Source organism: Otolemur garnettii, unplaced genomic scaffold, assembly GCF_000181295.1.
Source record: "Otolemur garnettii isolate 467f Iridium unplaced genomic scaffold, OtoGar3 scaffold00095, whole genome shotgun sequence".
Classification (NCBI taxonomy): domain Eukaryota; kingdom Metazoa; phylum Chordata; class Mammalia; order Primates; family Galagidae; genus Otolemur; species Otolemur garnettii.
In genome coordinates, this window is record NW_003852490.1 from 2,242,320 (window position 1) to 2,253,149 (window position 10,830).

General features: G+C 38.5%; 1 protein-coding gene across 4 annotated transcripts in view; it reads left to right on the forward strand.

Moving 5' to 3' along the window:
* Positions 1–10,830, forward strand: part of SOS1 (SOS Ras/Rac guanine nucleotide exchange factor 1) — a 134,689-nt gene that overhangs the window by 73,783 nt on the left and 50,076 nt on the right. The window lies entirely within an intron of this gene.

A 10,830-nucleotide genomic window follows, 5' to 3' on the forward strand; every position in this document is an offset into this window, starting at 1 on the left:
ACAGCTCACAGCAACCTCCAACTCCTGGGCTCAAGCGAGTCTCTTGCCTCCGCCTCCCAAGTAGCTGGGACCACAGGCGCCCACCACAGCGCCCGGCTATTTTTTGGGTTGCAGCCGTCATTGTTGTTTGGCAGGTCCGGGCTGGGGATTCGAACCCGCCACCTTAGGTGTACGTGGCTGGCACCTTAGCCCGTTGAGCTATAGGCGCTGAGCCAGTTCACCTAATTTTCATAACTCAAGTTTGCGACTATATTAAACTGTTTATCATTATTTAGAAACAATTAATTTGTATAATCCTAGTAAAAAGTCTATATTTGATCACAGTTCAAAATATAAGGAAAACTGACTGAAAGGAGAAGGTTTTTTCTATTTAATCTTTTCCTATTATACACTGAAGTTAAATACAGGAAAGGGAAACCTTAACTGTATAAATTGTAATTCAGTGGTGTAGCTCAAAATAACGCTCTATTTACCTTTACTGAACAAGCCCCATCAAGAACAAATAAGACATGCATTAATACCATTATCACTTCTTTAGCTTTTAAACAAATGTTTGTTTCATCAAAGTAACTTCCATTTAGTATTGTAATTCATGTATTATTAGAAATAATATTTATGGTTTGTAGGAACAGGTGATGAAATGACTTTTATATAATGAATCAATGAATAGAAAAGCCTGTGAGTTTAGTATAAAGGAACTCTCATCCCTAAATTTTTCTTCCATTTTCCCAGGTCTGTCTTTATTACACTGTAGTTATTTGGATGTCAGATTCCTCAAACAGAAAAGTACTAAGGGAATTACAAAAAATTTTAATCACTAGGCAGAATTACAAAACTCTTAGCAGTCTGTTCCAAATTGTAGACAACATACCATTTAAGGATGATTATCTTAAGAGGATAATTAAGAGAGAAAGAAATGGTATATAAAATATTTCTTTACAACAAATTCATTGTGACTATAATCATAATCGGACATTTATGGTTTTGTTACATAGAATCCTTCTTCCTAATGGTTTTTCTAATAATGAGATTTTTGTCTAAGCCTATAATGAAATCCAGAAAAATTCAAAAAGCATACGAAACTTCAAAGCAGTTATTAATTTAAAAATAAGAATTAAGAAGTTTTGATGAAAATTCAGAAGAGTATAAGACCTGATCTTCTTAACTATTTACTCCCCCCAAGTACAGGCAATTAAAATTTCTAAATTTGGCTCAGTGCCCATAGCTCAGTGGTTAGGGTGCCAGCCACATACACCAGGACTGGCGGGTTTGAACCCAGACCAGGCCTGCTACACAACGACAACTGCAACTAAAAAATAGCCAGGCATTGTGGCAGGTGCCTATAGTCCCAGCTACTTGGAGGGCTAAGGCAAGAGAACTGCTTAAGCCCAAGAGCTATGATACCAGGGCACTCTACCGAGGACAACATAGTGAGACTCTGTCTCAAAAAAAAAAAAATGGTTCATGTTTGACTCAGCGCCCACAACACAGTGGTTATGGCACCAGCCACATCCACCAAGGCTGGGAGGTTCGAACCCAGCCTGGGCCAGCTAAACAACAATGACAACTGCAACAACAAAAAAATATAGCTGGGTGTTGTGGTAGGCACCTGTATTCCCAGCTATTTGGGAGGCTGAGATAAGAGACTCGCTTAAAGCCAAGAGTTTGAGGTTGCTGTGAGCTGTGACATTATGGTACTCTACCGAGGGCGACACAGTGAGACTCTGTCTCAAAAAAAAAAAATTTCTAAACTTGGAACTTATGGTAATGTAAGTTTTATAAGTACATCATTCAGCAATTTAAGATTTCTTCTGATTTAAGCATGTGTATCCCTGGTTTGTATCATTGACTAAGTTATATTTTAAATTAGCTATATATTGGACAGGAAACTTTGCTTAATCCAAAGACTCTGATTACTCTTTTTAATTCTGCATTCCCTCAACAATTGTTTGTACTTATTTTTAATTTGTGTTTATTGCTTTGTTGCTTAATTATTTTCATCAAGCAGTTATTTTCAAAGTATATTCCATGGGATGCTAGTCTCATGAGATACTCTGCAAATAAAGTTGGGGGGCCAATGTTCAGTGGTTAAATATGTTTAGGGAATACTGCACTCTTAATTATACTCCAAAAAATTTTTAGTGTATATTAGGATATTAAAAGTTTTGTAAAAATATACAGTAAAGCAATGTAATTATTTTCTAATATTTCCTAAATCAGTTATACCAGGGAATTCTTTAAAAGTTAATGCTTTTATGGTTGTTACTTAGGGTAAGTGTGATAGAAGTTACATCCATTAGATGAACTAAAAGAACTTTCAGTTCTTAAGAGCCTAAGATTTTTTTCCAGTTACATGACTCTTTCTAGTTCTGATTTTTTTTTCCTTCTGGGTATTGCTATTACCTCTAGGTACTGGTTGCAACTCAGTAATTCTGGATTCAGCCATGGTTGCATAAAACTGAAGCAGCTGGAGGCAGCAAAACCCTAAGACATCAGTGGCCATTAGAAACTAGCCATGAGGCTCGGCGCCTGTGGCTCAAGCAGCTAAGGCACCAGCCACATACACCTAAGGTGGCGGGTTCGAATTCAGCCCGGGCCCACCAAACAACAATGACGGCTACAACAAAAAATAGCTGGGCACTGTGGCGGGCACCTGTGGCCCCAGCTACTTGGGAGGCTAAGTCAGAAGACTCGCTTGAGCCCAGGAGTTGGAGGTTGCTGTGAGCTATGATGCCACAGCACTCTACCCAGGGGGATAGCTTGAGGCTCTGTCTCAAAAAAAAAAAAAGAAAAGAAAAGAAACTAGCCATGATATATCTCTGGTGCACAAGGGCCCAGGCCAGCTAAACAACTGCAACAAAAAAAATAGCTGGGCATTGTGGCAGGTGCCTGTAGTCCCAGCTACTTGGGTGGCTAAGGCAAGAGAATTGCTTGAGCCCAAGAGTTTGAGGTTGCTGTGAGCTGTGATGCTACAGCACTTTACTGAGGATGACATAGTGGGACTCAGTCTCAAATAAAAAAAAAATTATCTCTAGTGTAGAGTGGCTCTCTAAAGCTTACTAGACTAGCTAGAAGCCTGACATTTCTTCTCTAGTAGTATCTTAATAGCCTACTAGCTGTGTTGCCCTGGGACAAATTACTTTACATTTTGGAGCTGCTTTTCTTACTGGGTGGTTCTGTCAACCATGGAATGTGTATAAAAGTGTTTTATACATAGTAAAGAATATAATTTTTTTTTTTTTTTTTTGCTGTTTTTGGGTTTGAACCCACCACCTCCAGCATATGGGGCCGGCGCCCTACTCCTTTGAGCCACAGGCACCGCCAATTTTTTTTTTTTTGACACAGAGCCTCAAGCTGTCACCCTGGGTAGAGTGATTTGGCATCACAGCTCACAGCAACCCCCAGCTATTGGGCTCAAGCAATTCTCTTGTCTCCACCTCCCAAGTAGCTGGGACTATAGGCGCCCGCCACAAGGCCCGGCTGTTTTTTGGTTGCAGCCACCACTGTTGTTTGGCAGCCCGGGCTGGATTTGAACCCACCAGCTAAGGTGTATGTGGCTGATGCCTTAGCCACTTGAGCCACAGGCACCGAGCCAAGAATACAAATATTGACTATTTTCATCACTAGAGATTTTTCTTCTTGTCTTGCAGATATTAACATTTTGTTCCTTTCTTCTTTCACCACTTCCCCTCCCCTACCTGCTCAAATCTGTACTTTTTCCTCTATTCCATATCTTTGTTGAATAACGCAGATCCTTCCCTAGAAGCCAGAGCGCCATCCCTCTCCCTTATTAACAGATTCTTACAGTTGGACTCCAGAACTGACTCTGGAATCCAGCCTGTGGTGGTCATTCTCACTGTCACTGTCTTATTCCAGGCCTTTAGTTTTTGTTACCTGGACCACTACAGCAGTGTCCTTATATGATCTTTGAGCCTCGAACTCCCAGTTTGAAAAATGTAATTGGTTCCCTGTCAACTGTGACATAAAGTCTAAATCTTAAGCCTCACTGTGGCTGGCTCTCCTGCTTCATCTCTCAATACTTTGATCCTGCCCACCTTATGTTTTAGTCATAAAGAATGACTTTGCAGCCCTTCATATACCAAACCTGTTCAGGGTTCATTTACATGTCACCCCCTCTTATTTATGTGTAATTATTATTATTCTCCCCTTTCATCTAGGGAATTCAAAAAGTTTGTTCCAGTATTAATTTCTCTATCAAGCTTCCTTTGGGTCCCCAGAGTGCTTTTTTCACCGAGCTCCATACTTTCTTATAGAACTTGTTTTATCATAATTGTCTACCTTGTCATTAGATTGTGTGCTCCATGAAGATTGCAGCTGATCCTTGTGTATCTTTGAATTTTCCTATTTATAATAGTGTCTGCTATTTAGGCATTCAACAAATACTTGTTAAAAAATAAATGGCAGACAGACTCAGTGGTTTGAGTCTGTGATCTCAGTTATTTGAAAGGCTAGGGCAGGAGGATCCCTTGAAGCCAGGAGTTTGAGATCAGCCTCAGCAGCATTGTGAGAACCCCATCTCTATAAAAAGCTTTTAAAAAAATTACTGAGCATTCTATGTGCCTGCAACCCTAGCTATTTGAGAGGGAGTAGGAGATTGCTTGAGCCCAGGAGTTCAGGGCTGTGTGAGCTATAATCATGCCGCTACACTCCAACCTGGGCACCAGAGCAAACCTTGTCTCTACAAAAACCAAACAAAAAAAATCTTTTCCTGAAAATTCCTAAAATGGCTTATATTTTTTTAAAAAGCTTAGCTATCACACACAAAAAAATAAAAATAAATGAAAGGGTTTAGCTATAAATTTTATATAATACGTTTATTTTGGAAACTTAGCTTGCCTTAAGGTTTATAGATTCAAAAGATAAGAGCTTAGCTCTTAATATTGTAAGACTTTTGAACTTACAGAAACAGTAAAATGGTGGTTGTCTTAGGCTAGGGGTCGGAGAGCTGGGGAGATACTGGTCAAAGGCACAAAATTTCAGTTAGATAGGAAGAGTAAGTTCAAGAGGTCTACTGTACATCATGGTAACTATAATTAATAACAATGTATTATATACTTGAAAATCGCTAAGGGAGTAGATGTTTAAGTATTCTTACCATAAAAAATAGGTGTGTAAGGTAATGTATATGTTAGGTACCTTGATTTAGCCATTTCACAATGTATCCATATATCAAAAGATCCCATTGTTCACCATAAATATACAATTTTTACTTGTAAATTAAATTTTTTTTTAAAATAGTGTAAGACTTATAATGCTACTGATACTGAAAAAATACTGTTTGTTTCATCAGACAAAGCTAGTATTTAAGTCTTTGGATCCTTTAATTAACTAGAAAACTTAATTTTTTTAGGAGGTAAAAAAACTTTGTGCCTTTCTGAAAACTACATTGCTTCAATAATGTGATTTTCTCTGTGAAGTTTAATTTGCTTTAGTAAACAAATTTAGACTTGTTTCTTGGGGATAAGTAAATATGTTGACCAGTATTTTATTTTATTTTTTATATTTCTATGTTTATTTTTTGAGACAGGAATCTCACTCTGGAGAAGAATCTCTACTCTACCCTGAGTAGAGGTCAAACAGTTATCTTGCCTCAGTTTTTCTATTTTTAGTAAAGAAGGGGCCCCATTCTTACTCAGGCTAGTCTCAAACTCCTGAGCTCAAGTAGTCCACTCGCCTCAGCCTCCCAGAGTGCTAGGATTACAGGCATGAACCACTGTGCCCGGCTTTGACCAGTATTTTAAAGGATATCAAATTAGTGCATGTTTGGTTCAACAAAAATACTAACTTTGAAGCCTGGGCTTGGTGGCTCATATTATCTATAATTCTAGCACTATAGGAGGATCACTTGAGGCCAGGAGTTTGAGACTAGCCTGAGCAACATAGATCCTCCTATCTCTACCAAAAAATATAAAAATTAGCCAAGCATAATAGCACATATCTATACTCCTAGCTACTCGGGAAGCTAAGGCAGGATTGCTTGAACCCAGGAATTTAAGATTGCAGTGAGCTATGATAATGCCACTGTACTCTAGCCTAAGCAACAGAGCAATACCATAACTTAAAAAAAAAAAAATTAATTTTTTTCTTTACTCCTTAGACATATGATTTTATCTTCCCAAGGTATATCCAAACAAACATTAGAAAAAATCATCCAGGCTGACCTTAAACTAATTAATCCCCTGGAGAATCCTTTAGTCTCTTTCTAGTATGCTAAGTCAGTGTAACCAAGGAAAAGGTAAGTTTCTTTCCTTTAAAAATCAGGTTGAGGCTTGGCACCTGTGGCTCAAGTGGCTAAGGTGCCAGCCACATACACCTAAGGTGGCGAGTTTGAATCCAGCCCAGGCCTGCCAAACAACAATGACAGCTGCAACCAAAAAATAGCCGGCGGTTGTGGCGGGTGCCTGTGGTCCCAGCTACTTGGGGGGCTGAGGCAGGAGACTCGCTTGAGCCCAGGAGTTGGAGGTTGCTGTGAGCTGTGATGCCACAACACTCTACCCAGGGGGACAACTTGAGGCTCTGTCTCAAAAAAAAAAAAAAAGTCAGGTTGAACTGTACAATGCTAGGTATACCTTAGTGTATTAGTTTCCTAAGTCTGCCATAGCAAAATACCACAAACTGAGTGGCTTAAAAATAACAGAAATTTATTCTTTCACAGTTTTGGAGGGCAGAAGTCCACAGTCAGGGTGTGGGCAGGGCCATGCCTTCTCTAAAGTCTCTAAAGAATCCTGGCTGCCTCTTTCCTTAGGTTGTGGTGGATTCCAGCAATCCTTGGCATTCCTTGGCTTGTAGATGCTATTGCTCCATTTTTTGCCTCCATCTTCACATCAAGTTCTTGACACTTTTGTATTCTTCTTTGTGTATCTGCATCCAAACTCCCTTTACCTTCTCTTATCAAGTCACCAAGTCAGTGGATTCAGGGCTCATCCTAATCCAGGGTGACCTCATCACAACATGCTAACATCTGCAAAGTTCCTGTTTCCAAATGAGATCACCTTTGTTAGGGACCAGAGGTTAGGACTCGAACGTATCTTTCTGGGGGGACAGATCGGTGGAACACAATTCAGCCCCTAACAGTTAGTTTTGATATACTATAAAAAGTATTTATTTTTATTTTTCTAATTTTCCAGTGTGTACATTGCCTTTCTTACGCCTATTCTTTTTTTGCATTAGGCCAATGAAGTTATATCATTGTGACTTTAAATTTTAAAACTTAATTTTAGTTCCATAAAAATCTATTATAAGCCAACAACTATATTTTTCAAACAAATTAACTATAGACAGTTAAAAACGCATAGAAGTATAAAATTGCTAATAACTTAATTATCAGAATAATTTTGTTCCAATATATAATTTTGGTTGGGGTTATTATGTATGCTTTTCTCTTTAAAAACTAAGTAAAAATTTAGCACTTAAAATTGCTATACCTTTCTTAGGTATCACTGGCAATAAAAAGTACAAGATTAGCAAAATAATTCAGAGAAAACATGTTCAGGTTTAATTTTAACATCAGAAACTTGTATTTTTAGGTAAGAGCCAATAGAATAGAACCAATAGAATAAATTTTTCAGTTGATGGTGAATTTATTACACATTCCTGAGTAGCTGGGACTACAGGCACCTGCCACAATACCCAGCTAAGTTTACCTATTTTTAGTAGAGATGGGGTGTCTTGCTCTTGCTAAGGCTGCTCTTGAACTTCTGAGCTGAAGCAGTCCACCCACCTCAGCCTCCTAAAGTGCTTGGATTACAGGTGTGAGCAACCATGCCTGGCTCATGTGGTTTATTTTAATTACTATATAATTCAAATCATTTTCTATACAGCAAATGAGTTGATGTCTTAATACCAACAATAAAAGATTTAGAAAACATGGTTTCTCTCTGAATATCATAAAAGTAAGCTAGACAGAAGTTTTGTTTAGCATTCATTCCCTTGAACCAGTTTTCTGAATTTAAAGTATCAGACTTCAAATCTCATTTTAGTTAAGAATTTCATCTTCAACCTGGCGCGGTGGCTCACACCTGAAATCCCAGCACTTGAGAGGCCGAGGCAGGTGGATAGTCTGAGCCAGAGTGAGCCCTCATCTCTAAAAATAGCCGGCCATTGTGGCGGGCACCTGTAGCTACTCGAGAAAGGCAAGAGAATCACTTAAGCCCAAGAGTTTGAAGTTGCTGTAAGCTGTGATGTCAGGGCACTTTACCAGAATGACAATGTGAAACTCTGTCTCCACCCATGCCTTGTAGATGTGCTGCTACCACAAAAAGATAATTAACTTATTTGAATGTTATTAGCTTTCTTACCCTCAGGCTTTAATGGGATGTTTAAGTGATGACATGGCAAAAAAAAAAAAAAAAAAACAGGAGCTTGAGGCTCTGTCTCTAAAAAAATAAAGAAATAAATTATTCTGCACCAGTGCTCACTTTAAATCAGCTAGGTTAGATGGACAGAGGCAAAGGATGCTTATGAGAAAAGTCATTTATTACACTGAAATTTTTTTAGATACTTACCTAATGCTATGAAGGTAAAAATGACATTTTAAAATTATTTCATCAAGAAAGTTTTATGAGTTTGAGTTATACTTTGGGTTTGTAGATTTTTAAATATTAATAAAACGTATATATTTTTTAGAGACAGTCTCACTTTGTCGCACTCAGTAGAGTGCTGTAGCATCACAGCTCACAGCAACCTCCAGCTCTTGGGCTTAGGCAATTCTCTTGCCTCAGCCTCCCAAGTAGCTGGGACTACAGGTGTCCGTCACAATGCTCGGCTATTTTTTTGTTGTTGTTGCAGTTTGGCCAAGGCCGGGTTCAAACCTGCCACCCTTGGTATATGGGGCTGGCACCCTACTCACTGAGCCACAGGCACTGCCCTATTAACAATATTTTTGAGATACTAGTGTATAAAATGCTACAGTTAAAGGCAGATAAATGACTCAGAAACTTGAAACATTTCTAGAATAGAAAATCAAAGGATGTCCAAATGACTTTTTCTTTTATAATTATTTTTACATGTATTAGAATTGTATATTTTATGTGCCTTTAGTTATGTTCACTTGAATTGATAATATAAAAATCACCAAGGACAAAATATCAAGGGCTCAGTATTCTGCTACCTATTAATGTCAGTTCTTTTTTTTGTTTTTGAGACAGAGTTTCACTTTGTCGCCCTTGGTAGAGTGCCATGGTGTCATAGCTAACAGCGACCTCAAGCTCTTGGGCTCAAGTGATTCTTTTGCTTCAGCCTCCCGAGTGACTAGGACTACAACACCCAGCTATTTTTAGAGGCAGGGTCTCGCTCTTGCTCAGGCTGGTCTCAAACCTGTGAGCTCAGGCAGTCCACCTGCCTCAGCCTCCCAGAGTGCTAGGATTATAGGCATGAGCCACCGCACCGGCCTATTAATGTCAGTTCTTTAAGACTGAAAAGAATTGTCTTGTATCTTATTGCTTGACTATCTCTGGACTTGACTTTTGTAATTAAATTCTGAAACAACTCATTGAAGTATTTCATTCTTCAGTGGTAAAGGCACAGAAAATTTGCCTTTTCTCAATTTACAGAACTTTTAGTGTTAGAGTATCTGCTGCCCTTGAAGCTTAAACTTGATAAATGTTAGTGTCACCTTTTTATAATTTGTCTCTAAAAAATTCTGCCATTATGTGCAAAAAGCAAATAGTTTAGAATGATAGGGATGGAAGGTACTTTGAGAGATCATCTGGAATCCAGCCTTCAGCCTACCAGTAATATCTGTTACATAAAAACCTAGTGTCCTTTTTTATGAACACCTGGTCACAGGCTTTCTTTAATCTAACTGGCCATAGTGAGAAGTAATGCTACAATAAAAAGTGATCGAGTATTCTTTTTTTTTTTTTTTTTTGAGACATTCTCACTCAGTTGCCCAAACTAAAGTGCGATGGCATCAGTTTAGCACACAGCAACTGCAAACTCCTGGGTTCAAGCGATCCTTCTGCTTCAGCCTCCCAAGTAGCAAGGATAATAAATAGATGCCGGCCACAACATCTGGCTGATTTTTCTATTTTTAGTAGAGACAGGGTCTCACTCTTGCTCAGGTGAGTCTCCAGCTCCTGAGCTCAAGTGATCTCCTATGTTGGCCTTGCAGAGTGCTAATTGCAGGCTTGAGATACCATGCCCAACCTTGAGTATTTTTTTTAATGTATGTATATTTTAAAAGACTTTTGTCCTTTGGAAAACATCTTTTCTTTATTACCTTTTTTATGTTGGTAATTATGATGAGTAGATTTTTCCTTCATATAACACAATTAAGGATGAATTTTTTTTAATGTAGATTATCTTCTAGTGGAAAGTATAATGAATTTTTAATAATGAATATAGGAGACTGGGTGTGGTGGCCCATGCCTATAATCCTAATACTCTGAGAAGCCAAGGAGGGAGGATTATTTGAGCTCTAGAGTTTAAAACCACCCTGAGCAAAAGCTAGGCGTCCTGGTGGGGGCCTTATAATCCTAACTACTTGGGAGGCTGAGGCAGGAGGATCATTTGAGCCCAGGAGTTTAAGGTTGCAGTGAGCTACGGTGATGACCACTTCACTCTAGCCCAGGTGACAAAGTAAGACCCTGTCTCAAAACTAACTAAATAATAATGCATATAAGAAATTTAAATAATAAAAGCTAAACATTAAATAGATATTACAATATGGCATTTATTACTTCTAGAATATTTAAACATTAAAATATTTTAAGGAAACAATTTTTATAAAAAGTAGGACATTGAATAAAAATATGTTTACTTTTCAGGGTGGTGCCCGTTGCTCAGTGGGTAGGGCGCCAGCCACATACA